The sequence below is a fragment of the Myxocyprinus asiaticus genome, chromosome 9 (assembly GCF_019703515.2).
Source record: "Myxocyprinus asiaticus isolate MX2 ecotype Aquarium Trade chromosome 9, UBuf_Myxa_2, whole genome shotgun sequence".
Lineage (NCBI taxonomy): Eukaryota > Metazoa > Chordata > Actinopteri > Cypriniformes > Catostomidae > Myxocyprinus > Myxocyprinus asiaticus.
In genome coordinates, this window is record NC_059352.1 from 28,062,574 (window position 1) to 28,086,439 (window position 23,866).

A 23,866-nucleotide genomic window follows, 5' to 3' on the forward strand; every position below is an offset into this window, starting at 1 on the left:
GCAAAATTTCATTCTGCACAGTGGTTATTAGAGCCATGATTATATGTCTAGTAAAGTATGTTGCAGTTGAAGGTGTCCATAAAACAAACAAAAAAACAATTTAATGTGTTTGTGGTTAGATGTCAGTTAAACTTTATAAAACCATTTGTGCCACAGACATGAATGTCACCTCAAATAATACAGCTTGTTGAGAAGAAGCGTATTATTACTTTTGAAATGATCAGACTCATGGTTTACCAGGTGGATGATAAAACAGGTGAAAAATCCCATAGACTTACATTGAAGGAGGAACCAAACCAAATCTAGATGGCTCAACACAGCTCAGTTACCAATTTTGGAATTAAGAGATTCAAACAAGCATACATTTCTTGTATATAGATGTCCCTAGGAAGACAACAAACGTCTCAAAAGTTGCATGTGGCCCAATGGACGAAAGCTTGTCAAGCTTATAAACGCCCCCTAGAGGAAGATCTTGTTTTTTTTTCATGGGGAACAGAAGCCAAAAGCATTTAACGGCCAATAGTTGTATGCACAGTGAAAATGAGTTTGCAAAAAAAATCTCCCACAAGTAAAAAAGTTGTTCCTCTTTTACTGTTTGAGCAATAAAGCCTGCAAAGTGAAATAACACCTAATGTGGCATGAAAGGTCAAGCAGCAGAGCCAACAGGGTAAACGCCTCAATAGTGTGGTGTTTGTGTTGACCAAGAGAGTGGGCTGCTCACTAAACAGCTGAACAGAGATTCAAAACACATATTATATTATATAAAGGTCAGTACAAATATTAATAACAAATGTTACATATTGAAATTACACCAAAATTCTGTGTGAATAAAGGCACAGGGAGTCATAATGGCGCCATCTGTTGGACTCTGAAAGTAATATAAAATTGGTCAGAAAGATGCCTCACTTGACTTAAAGGAATAGTTCACCCAAAAATGAAAATTCTCTCATTATTTACTGATGCCCATGCCATCCCAGATGTGTGACTTTCTTTCTTCAGCAGAACACAAAGATTTTTATAGGAAAATCTCAGCTTTGTAGGTCCATACAATGCAAGTGAATGGTGACCAAAAATTTAAAGCTCAGAAAAGCACATAAAGGCAGCATGAAAGTAATCCCAAAGACTCCAGTGGTTTAATCCATGTCCTCTGGAGCGATCCAATAATTTTTGGGTGAGAACAGACCAAAATATAAAAAAATTTTCACTATAAATCTTGACATCTGCAGTCTCCTTGGCGATCATAATTTCAAGCTTGATTACACTTCCTAACACTATCTAGCGCTCTGCCAATGCGTCATGCACTAGGAAGTGTAATCGAGCTTAAAATCATGATCATGCCTAGAGACTGCAATGGCAAGATGTACAGTGAAAAAGGAGTTACAAAAAAGTCTGAGCACTTCCATGCAAAATGTCTCTTCTGAAAAAACAGTTTGTGTATTAAAGCAAAAAAAAAAAAAAAAAAAAAAAAAATAAAAATAAAAACAATATATATGCTTTTGAAATAACCATTCTGACAGTTCAAAACAAAATTATCAGGTACAGTCTTGGCCACATTTCTACCAATGAAGCAAGTCAAATGTTGATTAATCCCCCAGTCCACCCATGACTTCGCTCAGGGCCCCAAGTCTCAAAAGATTCTTGCAAATCAAAAATGCTTTTCCTCTGCAAGCAAGAGTAAACGTCCACATTGCCAAATTCCTCAGTGCTGTTTGTTGAGCTTTGTAGCCCTGGTTACCAGGGTAATGGAATTCCGATCGCAAAACCGCTGGACTGGAGCCTGGCAAAACCTAATTCCAGCATTTGCTAATCTGAAGAAGGGAAGAGAAGGAAAAAGACACATTCCAGAACAAATTAGTTTTAGGATATTCCTCTTCTCCCCATTTCTCATAGTTAGGGAGCACTCAGTATCACTTCGCTTTTTCCCCCACTTCTTTCCCCCTTCTTTCTCAATAACAGGTTTTGGCAATTTCCAAGTTCAGGATCCCACATGGATGACATTAACATTCCATGAACTTTCTCATGATGAGAGAGTTTGCTGTTGTTTGAGATGGTGACTGTGTGTGTATGTGTGTTTTAAACTGTCAGGCCTGGCACAGTCTGTGCATTCTTGTGGTGAAACTTTACTAAATCCTTACGGAGGTCTGTGATAGGCCACTAAACATAGGTGGAGACTTGAGAGAAAGCTGGAGTGTTTGACATCTGCTGTGCAACACTGTTAAAGGATATGACCCCAGAGAATGTATCTGATCCATCACATGTTCTAACAGCCTTTCCCCCCAAAGCACAAAGTGATGATCAAATAAAACCATTTACACAAACATATCCACTCCCATAACACAAACGACTATCAAAACAAGCTCTTTTAATTCAGTCCTTAAAACACATGTTCTTCATAATCATGTCATTATTAAGTTTCACACAATCTGGGTCACACTGTACATGAACATTGATTGTATAAGAAAGTAAAGAGTGCAAGAGGCAGTGATAATAAGGCACTGACAAAACAGTACAGATGTAATATCAAAAGTGCTCAAAAGAGAGACAGATGATGAGAGTCAAGATGCATGAGACCATATGAAAGAAGGTCATAGGCCAAAGTACAGGGTAGAGTTTTTGTGAGAGAGAAAGAGAGAGAGAGAGAAAGAGAACAAGAGAGAGAGCGCATGATGGTCTTTTACTTCTGCATTAAATATAGAGTTATTCGGCACTTTAAAAACAAAAGGTAGTTTGGCACTTCTTTGGTGTCTTTAGTTAAAGAACTGCACTGTTGTGAAAAGGACTCATTGAGTTATGGTTAGGGTCTTGTCCAATCACTTTAGAACAACGGAATCTCTATTAGCTGTCAAAACAAATTTATCTTGTCAAACAGAAATGGACATACGCAAAAGATTCCCACCTGTGCCAGGTGAAGGCACTCAGGACTCTTTCCTCCAGGGGATTACTGTCCTTGCCCAGGTACTTGCAGACAGTGTTGGCGTTTTCTTGTTTCATGCCCTGAATATGGGCGTCCAACCTCTGAAGCAGCTCTTGAGACCGCAGTGTTTCCTCTTCTAGAAACCATTTGGCTGTTGAGCCATTTGGAGATCCAGTGGAGTCCTGAAAGATCAGAGAGTTAAGGCAGACTCAGAAATTAGAAGCTTATGTGTGAGCAATTGACAAATACATGCATTTTTAAAAAGCAATGAGTCAAGAAACCCAAAATTCATGCTGCACAATCATTACCAACAATTGGACATTTAGTCTCTGCCTTTACCATCCAAGGATATCAATGGATACCATCAAAACATACAGCAAAAATAATTTTCTTTTATAATTATAATTATAAAAATAATTATAAACAAGAAAAAATATTTTTTTCTTGTTTTCCAGAATAAATATCTAAACATCATTAAAATAAGATACATTTACATAAGAAGAAAATTTACATATGATATTAAAGAGACAGTTCACCCAAAAATGAAAATTCTCTCATCATTTACTCACCCTCATGCCATCCCAGTTGTGTATGACGTTCTTTCTTCTGTAGAACACAAACAAAGATTTTTAGTAGAATATCTCCATACAACATAAGTGAATGGTGATCAGGCCTTTGAAGCTCCAAAAAGGAGATAAAGTCAGCATAAAAGTAATCCATATGACTCCAGTGGTTTAATCAATGTCTTCTGAAGCGATCCAGTTGGTTTTGGGTGAGAAGAGACCAAAATATAACACCCTATTCACTTTACATCTTGTCATTGCAGTCTCTCGGCACAATCATGATTTCAAGCTTGATTACACTTCCTAGCACTTGACGCATGCACAGAGCACTAGATGGCGCTATAGGAAGTGGAATCAAGCATGAAATCATGATCGCCAAGGAGACTGTAGTCAAGATGTACAGTGAAAAAGGAGTTATGTTTGGGTCTGTTCTCACCCAAAATCAACTGGATCACTTCAGAAAACGTTGATTCAACCACTGGAGTCTTATGGATTACTTTTATGCTGACTTGATCTCCTTTTTGGAGCTTTTGGAGTTTTGGTCACCATTCACTTGCATTGTATGGACCTACGGAGCTGAGATATTCTTCTAAAAATCTTTTGTGTTCAGTAGAAGAAAGAAAATCATACACATCAAGGATGGCATGAGGGTGAGTAAATGATGAAAGAATTTACATTTTTAGGTGAACTAAACTTTTAAGTCTTGTTGTCAGAGAAATCTGTGAGGTTTAAATGTTAGTGGGGTGAAACAAATTAGTGGCATTTATGCATAAAACAAGAAAAACAAAACCCACTTTTTATAAGGTGTCTTTAACTGTTATATACTTCATTAAAAATAAGCATTTAATACAATGTTCTTATTGTATACATACAGTACTGTGCAAAAGTCTTAAGCACATTAGATTTCACAAAAACATTTGTCTTAAGATGGTTATTTATATCTTCTGCTTTAGTATGTCAATAGGAAATATCAATTTTAGATTTCCAAACATTCCTTTTGCAATTAGAATAAAATAGAAGTAGAGAACAGAATCTTGCAACAGATGGTATGGCCCCAACAGAGTCAGTCTGGGATTACATGAAGAGGCAGAAGCAATTGAGACAGTCTAAACACATAGAAGAACTGTAGCAAGTCCTCCAAGATGCTTGGAACATCCTATCTACAAACAACCTTGAAAAAACTGTGCAAAAGTGTAAAGCTGGCTCTACACTAGCTGATTTTTTTCCAAAGATTTTCAGGTGTTAGCTTCATTAACATAATCACTGGCCAGGCAGAGTGAGACAGAGCGGCCATTAGCACCTCTCAGCGGGAAATCACTTGACTGCGGGACTCCCTGCTGAGTTAATGGCTTCAAGCACTGAAAAAACACATCTGTTTTGTTTGAAAAAATTATTCTGTCACTGAGAAGAACTGACAAGATGACAAGCTGATCTGTATTTTTTTTTATCACACTCAGCCGCATATCATTACAGACACTGATTAAAATCCATAATGATTCTGTCATTCTGCAGAAATAATGCAAAAGCAACTAATGAAGGATAAAAATAACCTTGACTGACATTTTACAGTTTTGGTGCATTTTAAAATATAACCTTGTGAAAGCCAACTGAACCATGAAGAAAATGCAACATTGTAACTATTTTAGCCCGTTTCAGAACAATCAAGCAAGCTACAGGTCTTAAAACGCCCCAAATCACTCTATTGCAATTGCAATTTTACTCATGTTGTTATTTTGTCAGAGAGATAGTTGAGGTGAGTCGTTATGTGTGCCACCCCTCCACCATTTTTAATCAGCAAATGTGTCATATCTCTGACTATAGAGAGCGAGTTTTTCAGTCTAGCCAGCTTAATTAGGAGAACTGGTGCTGTTTTATTAAAGTTTATTGTCCTTACACCATTGGAAAATTGTTTTTTATTGTTTTGAGCATTAAACATAATTATTATAATTATTATTACTATTTTTAGATTTCTTTGACAACAAGAGGATCCTTAGATACTGATACTGGAAAACAAGACAAAAATACTTAAATAATTGTAGTGCATCATTATGTATCAGAGCCTAATTCTCTTTGACTGACCACAGGCAGGAAGTTGTCTATCGAGCTGGAAGCTGGAGCTTCTTCTCCATTAACAGCTGCACTGAGCAGAGCTGCCATCCTGTGGGCTTTACGGGCTGAGGATGAAGATGAGCTAGATGATGCAGAAGAAATGGCTGGGGACACAGCTGTCCAGCTTTCCTGTGATTGGCCATCCAGGCGGTGAGGGGAAGACCATTACAGGTTATCCAGCTTTTTTTTTAGAAGCATCTGTATTTAGTCCTGGTAGTGTGAGGCTCTTTCCTGCATCCAAATTTCCATATCCTGTAGCTCCTCCTGGTGTCTGCTCTGTATATCCTCATCAGATCTATCACAGCACATAAAAGGACTACATAATATACTCATATAATAATTATAATTATAATAATAATTAATAATAATTATAATAATTATAATTTTATTTATTTATCACACATTATACATTTGCACATATACAGTGAAATTCTTTTTTTCACATATCCCAGCTAAGCTGGGGTCAGAGCTTAGCTGGGATATGCTGCATGCATGTATATTTTTCATATACATGCATGCATGTGTTTTGTTGCTTAAGCAAGTTTAATGAGTGTGTATCTGTTATCTAGGGATTACCTGTCCTGAATATGGTGTGAATGGCTCTTGTTTTGGTTTTGTAGTAACACTCTCTCATACTTGTTCTGCCAGGTCTGTTTGCTGGCCTACATGCGAGCAAGTAGCTCAGTCATTTCCTACCTTAGCTGCTGATTCTCCTCCTCCAGACTGTTTAGAGATGACAAGTAGCTGTCTCTAAGACTCCCCAGCTTTTCATCACCCCTCTGACAGAGAAACAAAGGGAAATTAAAGCTGCAAGCAGCGATGAACGGGCCCTCGCACCTTGGTGCACGTTGGGGCTGCTGTGCCAGCTCCCTGTGGTGACCATGATTTTTATGGCGTATATTTGTTCATAACTCAACATTTAAAACACTTGCACCTAATCGGTGATTTTTCAATGTATTACTGAAGCTAGAGAAAATAAATGACATATCAATCATTTTATAACTATACATCGAAACATGACACTTCCTGTTGCCAATAGGTGGCGCTATGACTATAACTTAATATTGGCATGTAGGTGTATTCAGGCCGGGATTGTTATCAAACATGTGAAGTTTGGGGCAGATTGGACATTGTATGTTTGAGTTACAACAACTTCCTTTTTCATGGCAAAACATCGAAATATGCCAGGCCCCCACGGACACGCCATGCGGTGAAAACTCAAAAGCTTCGCAATTTAGCATCGCCAAGGCCTTTAGATTAGAATAACCAAATATGAAGTAGATCTGATGAAATCTCTAGGAGGAGTTCATTAAAGTACGAGGCCTGGAAATGGCAAAAACTGAGCAAAAATTGAACAGAAAAATCACAATGGCTGACTTCCTGTTGGGATTAGGATATGGTTCTAAGAGACATTTTTGTACGTGTTGACGTTACATATGCCTACCGACTTTCTTACAAGTAGGTGAAATGTGGCGTGAGGGCTGCTTCGTTGAAATTTTGTAGGTGGTGCTATCGAGCCATTTTGCAACAATTAATTCTAAAACCAGTATCAGAAGTAATTTTTCCCCACTTTTGAGATGTGTGCAAAGTTTCATGAGTTTTTGAGCATGTTTAGGCCTCAAAAATGTGACTCGTTTTATATCGAACTTTGTCAGGCCGCTACGGATACGCCCTTCAACGAAAACTCAAAAGCTTCGCAATTTAACATCACCAAGGCCTTTAGATTAAGACTGACTAAATATAATGTTGATCTGATTAAATCTCTGGGAGGAGTTTGTTAAAGTACAAGACCTGGAATTGGCTGTTGACAGTAGGTGGCGCTATGACTATAACTGAATATTGGCAGCAGATGTATTCAGGCTGGGATTATTATGAAACATGTGAAGTTGGGGCAGATTGGACATTGTATGTATGAATTATAACAACTTCCTGTTTCATGGCGAAACATCGAATTTTGTCAGACTGTCACGGCCACGCCGTGCAGTGAAAACTCAAAAGCTTTGCAATTTAGCATCGCCAAGGCCTTTAGATTAGAATAACCAAATATGAAGTAGATCTGATGAAATCTCTAGGAGGAGTTCGTTAAAGTACGAGGCCTGGAAATGTCAAAAACTGAGCAAAAATTGAGAAAAATAAAAATGGCTGTCTTCCTGTTGAGTTTAGGGCATGGGTCAAAGAGACTTTTTTGTAGGTATTGGCATGTGACATATGTGTACAGATTTTTGTACGTGTAGGTGAAATGTAGCGTAAAGCGCTTATCGTTGAATGTTTGTAGGTGGCACTATCAAGCCATTTTGCCACACCTAATTCTGAAACCCATATCAGATGTAAATATTTGCCACTTCTGATGCGTGTGCAAAGTTTCATGAGTTTTCGAGTATGTTTAGGCCCTCCAAAATGCAATTCATTTGGGGAAAAAATAATAAACACGTAGAAGAACAATAGGGTCCTCGCACCATCGGTGCTCGAGCCCTAATTATGAATGAGCGACAAATACCTGACAAAACCTTACATTTAAAATCCGATTTCTCTGATTGAGTTAAATAGAGAGTGAAGCCATCTATTATGCTTGTGTACTCTTAAAAGTAGATTTTATTAACTTTTAGCAGGTATACACATTTAAACATTTACAGTCTTTCTCTTCTGGAAAAACAGACCAAAAATAATGATGACAAACCAGCTCATCACTGCTCAAACACACTAAAGGGTGCATCCAATTTCCTGATAAAATACTGTCTAGAATGAGAATGTCCCTCCACTCTAATATCACCTGCCTCTGACTAGCTATAGCAAGGAGCAAATCATGGTTCATGGCTGTGACATAAACTAAAGGCTACTGGCTATTTTTTATTGGCTTAAAAGAACAGACAAGCCTTTTCTGTTTCAACAGGAAATACGTCAACACAAGAAAGAAAAGTTAGCTCATCAAGCCATTTCATGAGTTCTTGATGCATGCATAAAACAGAAGTAACACAAACAAACAAATCACATTCATTAATTCAATTAACATTAAAAACTAAAAAGTTTTAACACATTAAAACTAAAAAGATTTATTCAAAAAAGGATAGAAACCTTAGGGGATCTTGACTCGACTCTCTCAAGAAGATCATTTCGATTTTCAAGATTTAGAGTCTCAAGCTGGACCTGTGTAACCTTCAAAACCAGTACAGGAACGCCTTCAGTTTCACCAATTATTAGATAATACAATTTAATAACTATAATATTACACTACATAGGCCTGATGAGTTGACAATAAGTGTCCTGATTACATTTAGAACTGTAACTGCTGTTAATTCAGGGGTAAGCGTGACTGGTGAACCTTGAGTTCTGATGCCCTGCCTTCTGCTCGCTCCACTTCTGCCCGCAGCTGTCGCTCGATGCTGGAGGCGGGTCCAATGAGTGTGGCGATGGAGATGTCACGCTGATGAAGTTCACTGGTTAACTGAGAAACCTCCTTTCTCGTTCCCTCCAACTCTCCATAACAAGTCTGTTCGGCCCTCTCAAGCTCTTCACGTAACTATACACACAGAGAAAAAAATATCAAAGATACACAGATAGTCATAAATTGTAAAACCTAACTTCACATACATGTTTGATTTCAGCTGTACAGTGAGTGTGCTCCTCCTCAATCGGTTTCCATTCTTGTTCTCTCCTGCAAATCTCTCCATTATGCCTTTGCATGCTCTCCAATCTGATAAAACAAAATGGGATTAAGGGTTTTATATTCCAGAATGATTTAAGCTTCAGCCATTGATAGAAACATCAGTTCTTAAAAGCATCTAACTTGTCTCTAAGTCTGATGACCTCAGCTTTAATGTGACTATCACAAGTCTGGGAACTGTTCAGTTTGGCTGGGATTTTCTCCAGATCCTGTCTAAGGGAGGCTAAGTTCGAAGATGAGCCATGTGTTGCTAAACACTCCTCTAGAGACCTGGAAATGATAAGTAAAGCATGATTACATCCTGAGCTTGATTTACAGCAAGTTACTACTTAAAGTCTAAAATGCTAATATTATTTGAATCATGGTCTGATATTAAATATTTAATTCAAAAATAAGATTTATGTGCATGCTTGCTGTGTATGCAGTGAAAATTCTGTCATTTTATTCTCACACTAATGTTGCTCCAAATGTTTTCCTAAAAATTGATGGCAGTATGACAGTATGTGGATTTTGTGAAATTTTAAATAATACCAAGATTTTTTTATAGAAAGTCAGGTTCTTTTCAATCAATTTGTTTATTATGTTTCCAAGAGTGTTGGTTATTCGTGTTTTTGAGACATTACTGACATTACATCAGAAATTAGCAAAAATAATTCTGATTCAAAGTAATGGCCAGCATCATCCAATCACTGCCAACCATGTTAAAATAAAATTATACATTACAAATTCTGAATCTACAGTATGTACTGATTACCATTGTCCCATGTCTGCCAAACATGTAGAGTGGTCCACACATCATCTGCAGCCTGAAACTAGCTGCATAGAAAGCTACAGGATACTCCCTTGCTCCCTATTAAGTGAATGACTTAACCTCCAGTGTGCTGTCTGTCTGCACTGGTCTCTGAACAGTTCAAAATGCACCTTAATTTCATCCTAACTCCATATAAAGCCTCTGAAAGCAAAATGTTTCAGCTTTGGGATTAACCCACTGATTCGCAATGTAATAATGCACAGTAAATATAGGACTTCTAAGGAAATAATGCATCAAGTACATATTAGTGTACATTGTGTTTAGCAGCGTGGCGTTTTACGATAAATTGCTCAAATTTTTCAAATGGCATATCGGATGAAACAAGAGACTCTAACCTTTTGACTCAAGTTTCAAACAGGTTCCAATGTAAAAACTTAATTAGGTTTCTTACCAGATGTAGTTCTCTTTCTAACACTCGTTTAGTATCTCACTAAGGGAGCGCCTCAGGCGTGACCGATTGCGGAAGCTCCAATGACACATTGTCTGACAAGACTGACAGACCAATTGCTGCAGCCCTTAAGGAGTTCTACCTCCCTAATATAAACACAGCTACCTGTTGCTGCCTCATTCTCACTCTCTTCCCCGTGGAAGATTTTCGGAAGCTTTCCTCAGCACACTCATTTGTGGATTATTGCTTAACAGTTCATTGACGGAGCCACAATTTTTGAAAGAGTTTTCTCTTTTTCATCTGTAAGAAAACTCTTTGCACTTTTCAATGCTATTTTCTGACTTTTACAGTGCTCACCCCGCTTTTAAGAGAAGGGAAAAAGAGTTTTCTATTAATACACTGCTCTGTACTACTAAGTTTTCATGTCGTGGTGGACTTACCATACGAAGAGTGTGCTAGCTCTATCATGGGCACAGCCAAAGTGCCTGAGAGCCCCGGGGGAAAAGCCTTCCTCCTCACCCATGTGCATGGATTTCTGCAAAAGATTCTCATAATCTCTGTATTGCATGCTTAGGCACTAAACACGCTCAAGCTGTGCTATTGAGCTCCGATGGCTGTCCCCACTGTGCTTCATTCTCACAAAAAGTTAGAGAAAGAAGACTTAGGGTGGCGGCAGGGGGGAAGAAGGACCTATGCCTCTCCTCTCTCATGGGAGAAGAGGTTTTGGAGAGTTCTCGAAGCCCGTGCACATGGGGGGAGTTGATGGACAAGGCATCTTCAGCTCTTCCCCCGCTGTTTGAAGACCGGTTAGCGGCAGAGGAAGACGATGGTGAGGATTAAGTGTCGTCAGAGGAAGACGATGAAGAAGCTATTCTACACCCGAATTTGTCCCGGCCTCCGAGCGCACAGGAAGGAAGTGCCCCTTCCCCTGTGCAAGCTGGTCTGGATCTCATCGAAGTCTGTCGCAGGGCTGCAGCCAGACTATTGTTAAAGTGGCCAACCTAGCCGGCAGGCCCAGGAGCTGTTTGAGATCTGTATGACAGAAAAAGGCTCCAGTCACATCTCTCTCCAGCGAGGCAATTTATTCCGGCTGTACCGGATTGTGTGGCTGAAATGAAGAGATTTTGGGATAAACCCTTCTCACACTAGGTGCATGTTAAGGGTTTCTCAAGACTGGATGTTCAGGACATGGTGGAATTGAGTATGGCAGACCCCTTCCCCCCCCTTCGTGGAATTGTCGGTTGCGAACCACTTGCACCCGAGCCACCAGTCAACTTTCTCTTCTGCCGGGGCTTCATTGCCGAGAAAAAACAGAGCACTACGCAGCCGCTATTTTAAAAAAGTATACAGATCCTCTGCATTAGAGGTTCGTGCTCTGAATGCGACGTCTCTCCTCACGGCCTACCAGGCTGAGTTATTAGATGAAATGTGATGTCAGTTGGATTCGGGATCTCCCAACCAATCACTTTGGGAGGAGATTTGCGTAATCACAGATCTAAATTTGTGATTGTCACATGGTGCAGTTCAGAGCTGTGGGTGAAACATGGGCTTGGCTGTTGTGGGGGAAAGAACTTTATGGCTGAGTCTGTCGGGACTTTCAGACAGAGTTTTTTGATGCCCCTGTGGATCCGAAAGCTCTGTTTGGTGCCACTGTTTCAGCAATGCGCCAACAGTGCGACACTCGTAAGAAGGAGGGAGAGGCATTCGAAATTTGTCTCCCGAGAAAGCCCACTCTGTGATCTTATCAGCTGAACCGAGGAGGTTTCAGGCCTTCCGAGAGAGGAGAACAGTCTGTCTACCAGCCTTCTCATCTGGCCCCATCTTAGCAACTGGGTAATACGGCTCTGCAACAGAAACCGGGCCACTCTGTGACAAGGTTCTTTCAACTCTCTCAAGGAGGAAGCGGGAGACAGGTAACAATACAATGTGCTTTTTATTTCCCACACAAACTTCAGAATGCTTTCCAGACCACACACATGAACACACTGCTGCATGCAACTCTCCCTCCGGCCGTCTGGATTGCCCTTTAAATTCCTCTACGTTCTCTCTGTAAACACAAAACAGCTGTTAGAGGTAATTCCCCATAGGTGTCAATCCTTACTGTACCCACTCTCTCTGCCTCGCTCTCCACAGATGTTGCTCGGCCATGCCCCCATCACCACATACCCCCATCACCCAACTTAGGCTGGAGAGCCATCTGGCCTGTAACTTACCCCCCCCCCCCACCCCCCATTCCTGGAGAGGAAATGCGCAACAGCTGTCTGCGCCCCCGGCCTGTGGACCACCTCGAACTTTAATGGCTGGAGAGCTAGATACCAACGGGTGATCCACGCGTTGGAATCCTTCATGCGATGGAGCCACTGGAGCGAGGCACGGTCCGAACAGAGGGAGAAAGCGCTAACCCCCTGTCCAATACGTCCATCTGCAAGATAAAAGGGAGAGAAAAGTCAGGAGAGTGCAATAATGGCCCGCCGCAAAGCACAGCTTTCACTTGTGTGAACGCCTGCTGACACAGCTCCGTCCACTGGACCGGATCTGGTGCCCCCTTTTTAGTAAGATCAGTCAGCGGCCTGGGGATGGTTGAATAATTAGGCACAAACCTATGATAATAGCCAGCCAGGCCCAGGAACTGTCTCACCACCTTTTTGGTCTTAGGTGTCGGGCAGGCTGCAATCGCTGTGGTTTTATCAATTTGAGGCTGCATCTGTCCATGACCCAAGTGTAAGCCCAGATACCGTACTTCCACCTGTCCAGTTGCACACTTCTTAGGGTTTGCCGTGAGTCCCGCTCATCTCAACGACTTCAGGACAGCCCTCAGATGCTGCAGGTGCCGCTGCCAATCGTTACTATAAATAATGATGTCATCCAGATAGGCAGTGGCATATGCAGTGTGTGGTCTGAGGATTCTGTCCATGGGCTGCTGAAACATATCTGGGGCCCCGAACAAACTGAAAGGAAGAGTGACAACTTGATGTAAGCCAAACGGTGTGGAAAATGCAGTTTTATTCATGGGACATGGTAGTTAAGGGGATCTGCCAATATCCCTTTGTTAAATCCAGTATTGAATAAAAGTGAGCCGCGCCTAACCGATCGAGCAGTTCATCAAGCCGAGGCATCGGGTACGCATCAAATTTAGACACTGCATTGACGTCACTCTTCGGAACCAACACCGCCGGGCTGGCCCAGTCACTGTGGGATTCTTCTATTACCCCCATATCTAGCATGGCTTTTAATTCTTTCCGAACTACTTTTTTTTGTGCTCGGGTAAACGGTAGGGATGACTGCGTACCACTACCCCTGGGGTCATTTCGAAATGGTGCTCTATGAAATTTGTATGACCGGGAAGAGGAGAGAACACGTCGGAGGATTCTCCTTGCAACCTGGCAACCTCCCTGACTTGTTATGGTGAGACGTGGTCTCCACAAGTGACCGGAGTGACACGATTGGTGGCTTTTAAGTTCACCTCCGGTCCGAGCTCCTCCCTCTCCGGAACCATTGTCTCCAAAGTCACGGGGACCGCCTCTCTCCACAGTTTTAGGAGGTTGAGGTAGTAAATCTGACGTGCTCTGCCTCTTAACCTCATAATCGATTTCCCCGACTCGCCGTGTGACCTCAAAGGGCCCTTGCCACTTGGCGAGTAATTTAGAGCTTGCTGAGGGGAATAATACAAGAACTTTATCTCCCGGTGCAAATTCCCATAGCCGAGTACCCCTATTATACAGCCGGCTTTGATGTTCTTGAGCCTGGAGCAAATTCTCCTGTGTTAATTGCCCCAGTGTGTGGAGTTTTGCTCTCAGGTCCAGATCGTAGTGAATTTCATTTTGCTGTTTGAAGGTCCCTCCTCCCAATTTTCTCGTAGAACGTCGAGCACGCTGCGTGGTCAATGCCCGTACAATAATTCAAATGAGGAGAACCCCATGGAGGCTTGCGGAACCTCTCAAACTGCAAATAATAGGGGCTTGAGCCACTTGTCCCAATTTTGAGCGTCTTTGTGCATGAACTTACAAATCATATTTTTAGTGTCCGATTAAAACGCTCAACCAAGCCATCCATTTGGGGGTGATACACGCTGGTCTGAATCAATTTAATCCACAATAATTCTTACAGTTTGCATAGTGTGCATGACATAAACTGTGCCTTGATCAGTGAGGATTTCTTTTGGAATCCCCACTCGGGAGATTATTCTGAAGAGTGCCTCCGTAACACTACGTGCTGAAATATAGCGCAGAGGCACTGCTTCCAGATATCACATTGTGTAGTCCACCAGAACCAACACAAAGTGATGCCCATGTGCCGTGTGCTCTAATGGCCTGACGAGGTCCATACCAATTAGTTCGAAGGGGACCTTGATCAACAGAAGGGGATGCAATGGCACTCTTGGGGTGGCTGGTGGATTCACCAGCTGATATTCACGGCATGTCACACATCATTTGCAAACATCCCCTTGAATGCTCGGCCAATAGAAATGGGCCATTAGACGGTTCAGTGTTTTGTCATGCCCTAAGTGACCCGCCATCGGATAATAATGATTCGATACTAACAATTGGATTGTATCTTCCTTTGTCTAAGCGTCCTGTGTCACTCGATACAACCGATCCTTGATAACTGAAAAATATGGATATGCGAGCGCGATGTCTGTCTGGAGATGTTGACCATCAATCACTTTCACTTGATCAAAGGTGTGCCTAAGGGTCTCGTCTTGCGTCTGCTCCAGAGGGAAATCCCCGGCAGGGAATCCCCTAAGGGCTGGGGAAGCCATCTTCCCCCTCCCTTACGTCATTCTGACATGGAGCTGACGTAGACGCCCCGGTTCCGCCTGCGGAAACCACACACGGAGACACTTTGTTACAGGACCCATCCACACAAATTTCCTTCAATAAAGCAGTAAATGCCTGCCAATTCGTACCCAAGATTAGTGGATGGTTGAGGCGGAGACTAACTGCAGCCTCTACACTATGCTTTTGTCCCTGAAATTGAATGACGACCGTCACTAATGGGTAATCGTGAACATCTCCATGCACACATCTTACCTTCACCCGCTGAATTGAACTGAATCAAGCTTTGGTGAATGTAGGTTTGATTACAACTTGAATCCACAAAAGGCTTGATATGTACCCCCCTTTATACTCACAAGTATCCGGTACACTCGTGCTCGATTAGGGGCTACTATGGCATGTTGGGGACCCGAACCAATGTCTCCTCCTTCATCGTGGGGCATCGGTCCAGGAAATGCCCCAGAACCCCGCAGCTCCAGCAGACCGGCCCAGATTTCATGCCCACAGCAGTGGATTCACCAGCCTGTGGGGAAGAGCGGAGAGGTTTAGGGAAGGCCAGCGGGACAAACGGCCCACAGGACTGGGGAAACGGTTTTGGGGAAGGAATTCCCCGTTTCCGGGTAGCAGGAAAAGGATGAGGGACAGGGGAGGGGGAGGAAAGAGAGAAAGAGGGAGAGAGAAAAGGGCTCGCTGCCCCCCGGATACGCTGCTATATGGTCCTCAGCCAACTGGATCACCTCCTCCAGCTACGCCGGATGGTGGCACTGGACCCACTCCGCCGTCCCCTACAGCAGCTGGGAGACGAAATGCTCCAGCACCACGATGCTGATGACATCTGCGGCGTCGCCTTCTTCCATCCGGGTTTTTGGCACCACTGTGACAAGTTTCTTTCAACTCACTTGAGGAGAAAGTGGGAGACGGGTAACAATTCAATGTGTGTTTTTTATTTCCCACACAAACTTCAGAATGCTTTCTGGCTTCAACACAATGACCACACACATGAACACGCTGCTACCTGCATCTCTCTCTCCCCTCCGGCGGTCTGGATTGCCCTTTAAATTCCTCTCCGCTCTGACCACAAACACAAAACAGCTGTTAGTGGTGATTTCCCACAGGAGTCAATCTTTACCGTATTCACTCTCTCTGCCTCGCGCTCCACTGACGTCGCTTGGCCACACCCCCATCACCACACACTCTAAACCCAAACAGTCCTTTGCGGCCGCAGCTGCAAAGCAATGTCCCGCTAACACTCAGGGGGGTAAGAAGAGGCAAGTGACCTGAGGTCAGTCAAATTTGCCAGGAGGGGTCTGGAGACAGCACCCAGGGCTTCTCTGTCCCAGTCCCTCACGAGAATAAACACCTTTCTCCCTCCCGCGGGAAGCAGAAAGTTTGAGTTTTCCACTGCTAACTGTGCGTGGAGTGGTAAAAGAGGACGTTTGCACAAGCAGTCATACAACAATAATTAATTGTTCTCTGTTGCATCCAGGCCGAGGACACAGTGGTGCGTGAAAACAAAAAAGTTGCTACACAAAAATAAAACCAATAAACATATATATCACTCCTGGGCTGCTCCCCTCTTCATCACTAGATGGTGGCACCATGCCACTAGTGAGCATAGATGGTCAGGGCCTGCTCGCTGCTTATGCCGGGAACTGGCGTGCATGTGCAGTTCATCCCTGGGTTTTAAACACAGTAGAGAATGGATACGGGCTTAAATTTGCTGTAAAGCCACCTCTTTTCAATGGAGTGGTTTTGTCAGCGGCTCAGGAGTCAGCTCAGATATTAGAGGAAGAAATATCCTCTTTACTGAGCAAGAGAGTGATAAGAATGATACCGTTGGAAGAACGCCATCAGGGTTTTTATTCCTGGTATTTTGTTATTCCCAAAAGAGGAGAAGGTCTCTGTCCCATTCTAGATTTACGGGTCCTCAACAAACACCTCAAGTGATACAAGTTCAAAATGTTCACACTCAGAGCTGTCTCATTCTATTCGTCACGGAGACTGGTTTACATCAATAGATCTCCGAGACACGTATTTTCACATAGACATTTTTCCTGTTTCACAGGAAATATCTCAGGTTCGCTTATCAGGCAGAGCCTACAAGTACGTGAAAATCCCTTTCGGACTTTCTCTAGCACCTCGGGTATTTACCAAATGTGTGGAGTCGGCTCTGATTCCGCTAAGAAATGTGGGTATCAGGGTGTCGGCTTATCTGGACAATTTGCTCGTATGCATGTCATCTCAGCGGCAAGAAGAGAGAAAAACGAACACACTGGTGACACATTTGGAGAGCTTGGAATTCAACATAAACCAAGCAAAAAGCTGCCTTATTCCCTCGCAAGAGATAATTTATCTGGGGCTTTATCAGCTTCGAGAGTTACTTTCAGGGGAGCGCATCGAAGCTTTTCGCACCTGCATCTCCCTTTTTCAACAGGGGAGATTAGTTTCTCTAAGGATGTGTCTCCAACTGTTGGGCTTGATGGCCTCAACAGTGGCCGTGATTCCACTGGGGTTATTGTGAATGAATTTGGGCCATCAACACTGCCTCAGTCGCACAATGATCATCTCGTCAGAATGCATGAACGCTCTTGGTTATTGGAGAGTACCATTTTTCTCAGAACAAGATGCCCGTTGGGCCTCATTTTAATGAGAAAAGCGGTATGATGCACGTTTCTCTCACATGCTGGGGCACTGTGTTCGAGGGCAGAACACAGTGTTTGGACTCCGCACTGAGAGAAAAGCACATAAACTTTCTGTAGCTACTAACAGTGTTTCTAGTTCTCAGACATTTTGTGAGTTTTCTCAGGAATCATCACGTGTTGATCAGAACAGACAACATGACAGTGATAGCCTATCTAAATCGGCAAGGGGGAATCTGCTCACGCCAGCTTCACAGTTTGGCAGAGAAACTGGTTGTGTGGAGCAGCACCAGAGCATGTGAGCGAAGCGGAGCGGTGTGACACTCCAATCAATAACCCACTCCATGCGTGTGCGCTGCGCTCAGCCGCTCACGGCCCAGGCGGACGCTCACGCTCAACGGTAAAAAAAGCATTCGCTCGAATCCCGCTCCGACATTAAATTTCTCTGTAGTATACTTGGTTCCAAACACGTACACAGGGGGTAGCTACAGTGGCCCAAGCAACTGCCTCTTTGTCCACATTAGGTTGAAGTGCCCCTCTGGGTGAAATATAGACTATAAGGTGACATTTATTAAATTATCAAATGATTAGTAATGTACACATCTGAAATTATGTGATTGTATTTTTGTGCTTTAGTATATAAAATCTCGCTGTTTTTTTTTTGGACTGGTTTACAACTGCTGTTAGAAAATCGGGTCTACCAGACCTTCCTTATCATTTGTAATCTGTCAAATATTTCTCTGTTAGCACATATGTCATTAAATGTCTTCAAATAATGCCTTTTAAGTTTAAACTGGACCCGAGTGATACAACTGACCCAGAAAACTACAATCTTTTCAACTTTAAAATTTGTTTGAGTCATTTATGGCAATAATGAAAACATGGACTGGTACCAGGAAAAAAATTGCAGGTAAAAGTGAAATTCATAATTGTTTTTCAGTTGTCTCCGCGGAATGATTATACTGTAGATTTGATACATTAATAGGTTTCTGATTTAATGCTATCAGACTTTGGGTCTGTAAATTAAAATGAGCAATTTCTCATCCTAATTTTGTGTTCAGTTTTAAAGGGTTTAAGTTATCCATAAAAGAGCAGTGAATGTTTTTCTCTTTTTCAGTTTTGTTGCTTGATTAATATTCTCTATAATTTTATATGTACGAATCATATGCAATCTAAAGGACTGTGGTTATTTATATAATAATAATTATATTAGTAGATACCACGTGCCCCCTTTGTTTTTCCTTGATATTTTTACGGCATTATAATGTGAATCTGGACTTTATATGCGTCAAACGATCATGTCTTGTGCATGCGCTCTTTATATGTACAGCAAGTTTTAACCATGGTTTTAACAAATAAAACATATTTGTCCTGCATAAAGTGAGATTTTGTCCAATATATATATTCGATGAAATCATGTTTAATGATCCTAAAACAAATAAAAATTATTTAATTCACAAATTACACTGCCTTCGTTTAAGTTGGCAGATGCTTACGCTGTAGCCTCTCATATCTGCGCTTCCCATTGCTGATCTTACTTCATTTTTTCATGCTGGAGCTGTTCTTCATACTTCACAACCAGCTCTTGTTTTCCAGCTTGCATCTCATCTAACTGTTTCCTCAGCACCAGCACCTGGATCTGGAGAACAAAAAAATCAGAGCCAATGTGAACTGCAGTGGAATGTGAACCTTGTGGAAAGTGTTCTCCTTCACATTTCCTATTGAAGATATGTAAGATTACATAATGCGGTTAACTTAAACCCCAAACAGATGCCCCAAAAACTATTTGGACACATTTCTTTACATTATCTAACAAAATATCAAACCAAGTGCTATTTGTTTTAAAGAAACAAGCACACTTTTCCAGAAAAAAAAAAGTTTGTTACATTTTAAATTATAAAACAATACATTGTTAACACAATAAATGAGCCATTGTCCTATAAAAAAAGTTTTTTTTTTTACACTAGTATTTGGTAGTCAAACGTTAGTGAAAAAAGTCCATACGCACCTATGGTTATGCTGTTCCTGAGAGGAACTGAATTCTTAAAAATCATCTTGACAGTCACTGCAAAAAATGCCTCAGAAAAAGTATGTTTTTGTACTAAAAAAAAAAATAAAATACAATAAAATAACTCACTAGCGTCACTTACATGCAGATAAAGCAATGAAATTGTATGTAATGAAAAGTGTCCAAAAACATTTTGGGGCCACTGTATAAAGTTAATGGTGATTAAAGCCTACGCTTACAGTTTGCAATTTAATCAAAGGCATTCAATCAATTATACAGATATATGTTTGGAGTCAATTTAAAACAATTGCTTTGACATCTGCATGCTGAATTAATATAATGAAAAGAAATATATATATATGTTTAGAAATACAGTAATGGCAACATGTTATAACAGAATGTTGTCTTTATATTTCTCACAAAACTACTGTAACTGGGGTCATGATGCTGATATGTGATCACAGAATATTAATAAAGCAGTTAAGAGCCAATCAAATCAATGATTAAAGGTAGCTTTACTAACCAGCCTGATTTTACCAAGCTAACTATTGCTAATGAGGCTCAAACAGAAACATTCATGGATAGTTTGACTGTCAGTAGTCTAGTCATGCTGTAATCTACCTGCTGTAATCCCTTTTCCACTACCAATTTGCAAAATTGCTTACACTCCTATATAAAGAATAAGCATAGCAAGGCGAAGAAAGGCACAGTCCCAAAACAGATTCAGTACCTCTGAGCTCCTCTTGTCAAGCAGGGCCCTAGATGACTGGAGCTCCTCTTGTGCATTCTTCAGACACAACTCCATGTCTCGCACCTCAGCCTCCCACTCCTGGTGCTTGTGCCCCACCATGATATCAATTTGCCTCATTAACTCCTGCAACTCCGGCTCACAGGATGACAGGACAGAGCTGAGGGCATCGACAGCAGAAGGACACAGGGAAAGTCTAAACCCAATGTATTACAAACAGGGAACGCCGGGTATACATAGAAATGCTTAACACGTGTGCCACAACATTTTAATCTGTGGATTTAGCAGAACTAAATTTGTCATGGCAGCTACTGTGGCCCTCTTCTACGCCGTAAAAAATCATGATGGTATTTCTATCTATATAACAAATGCTAAAAAAACAAAATGAATTCTTCTTTACCTCACATCATGATCCTGGAGAGTGCTCAGAAATTCCTCCATTATGTCTCAGTGATCTTCCAGGTGCATCCTACAGAAGGTCAAAATATGGGCTACATGCATGAGCAAAGGGCAGGCGGGGGGAGACAACTCTCTCCAATATTTTGAATTTGGACTGCAGTACCCATTTTAAACGCTTGATGTCAATGTTACATATTGCACCTTTATCGGCTACGTTTTTGTTATCACGCTAGAATTATTTTAGGTATAAGTACGTTACCATATATTTGCAAATCTGAGAAATGCAATCTGTAACTTTCGTAGTCCATGAAGTGTTTTTTGTTTGTTTCTGATTTTACTTAAGATGAGCAACCGCCTGTATCAACACTGTGGGTGAATTTTCAACCATGAGGTACTGACATCAACTTACGTGGAGAATGCAAGAGGGCTACTATACAAAACAGTTAACCGCAAGACGTTCTGATCGTTCACTCAGCGAACTCAGTGAATAGGTAGTAACAAAAATAATATTACACTCAGTTATAAACGATCTTGAGTGTTTACAAATACACGTATTCTTATAAATAGTTATTTATTGATAAAGTGTACGAACTTGTACTTTAATATATGTATGCCATCTTAAAGAGTAACGTAACTGTTTCTTAAAACATAATTATTTTATGCTAGTCATGTACTACCATGCATTTGGCTGAGCTGAAATGAAAATGGTGATTATAAGTGGCTTTAGGTCTTGCTTATCCTAGCGAGTTGACCAACTGTTAGGTATAGCAGCAACATTTAAAACAATAACGGTATCTTTTAATGGGTTATTTTCTTATTCGTAGTTGCACGTGGCTCGTTGGTCTAGGGGTATGATTCTCGCTTCGGGTGCGAGAGGTCCCGGGTTCAAATCCCGGACGAGCCCATTATTTTATTTGTGTGTAAGTATCTGGGTCTTAAAATAGGATAGGTCGCTTGCCAGTATTTACCTGTAGAAATGACTAAGTATTATTCAAAATAATACATACGTATGTAGTAAAACACGCAACGGAAAGAAGTGAAAACAGACCGACGCGTATTCATCTAAACTAATTTAATTATAGCTACATACAATGTACTTATCTATTTTATTTGAAGATGGAAATTATATTTACAAGTGGCTCGTTGGTCTAGGGGTATGATTCTCGCTTTGGGTGCGAGAGGTCCCGGGTTCAAATCCCTGACGAGCCCAGATTTTTGTTGTCGTTTACATTTTTTGAAAAATGACACTTAAGCCCTATTCGGACGGCAATTGTTTCTCAGGATGACGTCTATAAAAGTAAATTTTCATGGATCCTCTGATAAAACTCATACGTTCGGATGATAATTAAATCACGGGGGACAAGAGAGACTTTTTGTCGATCACATGATTGCAGTTGCGCTTGTTATATGGAAAATGTATCAACCCACAAACTGTGTCCTCTGTATTTACATTTAAATATGTTTGGAATTACGCTAAAATGAAAAATAATAATAATAATAATAATAATAATAATTTAAAGCACGAGTGTACATTTTCACATACGGAGCCAGCCAAAATTCTTGTGAAGCGCAATTAAACGAATCAAGAGACTGTAGGGACAAGACTGTTTATCAGCGCAGACAAATAATCTGTCAATGAGGGTACGCATGTTTCGTCACCCGCATCACTTCAGTTGCGCTGCTTGCTCTCTCTCTCCTAAGCGCACATATCAAGTACAGTAAAGATAGTTAAAATGAAATTTGAGGAGCTATTATAAACATGGTTTTCTTATGTTTTATCTATCAAAATGACGGACATCATCTGGAATGATCTGTCAGTGTTTAAAAAGTGGAGGTGGAAATGAAACCTTTTAAATAAGATAGACATTAACCCGGCAACTTTTCTGGGACTTCTCGACCCGTATAAACGAGTAGTCATGCAAGCCCTATGTATAAATGTATTTAGTAAACTTTTCTACATTAAAATGTGATATATTACAATTTTATTACATTGCTGCTATAATAATGGACCATTTCAAAAGCTTACGTGATCTGGCTCTCGTTTGTCTTCCCCTTGTACTTAAGAGTTCCCACTCACTGTGGTGGACCGATGATTAATTGTATTATTGTGAATTATTTAAAATGTTTTGTTACACAATCCTCCATCTTTCACAACTGTCCATTGCCGCCAGAGCTGTTACCACGCGCATCGCAAACGTACGGCATTTAGCAGTGGTCAAAAAGGATTTCCAAAACTGCTTTTGGGTTATAAACTCGAGATGTGGATTCGGACGTTAATTAAATTACCACATGACCTTGGTGTTTGTCAAAAAACAGTTAGTAATTTGGCCGGAGAAAAACAGACATTTCGGATTCGGATGGCAATAAAATCACTGAACTACCCCCTGTAAATGCTGGAATTTCCTCACGTCCCCATGTAAAATAATTGCCGTCCGAATAGGGCTTTAGAGTAAAAAGTTTGACAATAATACATATAAGTACTAACCAGGCTTGGGGAGTAACTGATTAATTGTAACGGCATTAGGTAATCAGGATACAAAAAAATGTGGTAACTGTAATCCGTTATAGTTACATAAAAACCCATCATACTCAGATTACAGTTACATAAAAAAATTGGGATTACTGTCAGGATTACAAATTTTAATTTCTGTCAAAAGAAATAGTGAATTTTCCTGACATAAAGTGATAGAGACAGCTGTTTGTTGAGAGTGAGAGATGGTTTAGATGCGCATTCTCTTCGGGTTCTCTCTTATGACTCACTTGAGTCAGGAGTGCCTCCTACTGTCGCATGCGCAAATAACACCTGTCTCACGTCAGCACTCTGCTCTCGCGGCAAACAACTGCTTCATCG

The 23,866-nt window shown here is 41.1% G+C and overlaps 2 non-coding genes and 1 pseudogene across 2 annotated transcripts; 2 read left to right on the forward strand and 1 right to left on the reverse strand.

Annotated features, from left to right (window-relative positions):
• Positions 1–332: 332 nt before the first annotated feature.
• Positions 333–23,172, reverse strand: LOC127446494 (centrosomal protein of 63 kDa-like; annotated as a pseudogene).
• Positions 21,848–21,919, forward strand: trnap-cgg (transfer RNA proline (anticodon CGG)). The gene has a single exon. It is a non-coding gene; the product is annotated as a tRNA-Pro (tRNA).
• trnap-ugg (transfer RNA proline (anticodon UGG)) lies at positions 22,153–22,224 on the forward strand. The gene has a single exon. It is a non-coding gene; the product is annotated as a tRNA-Pro (tRNA).
• Positions 23,173–23,866: the final 694 nt, after the last annotated feature.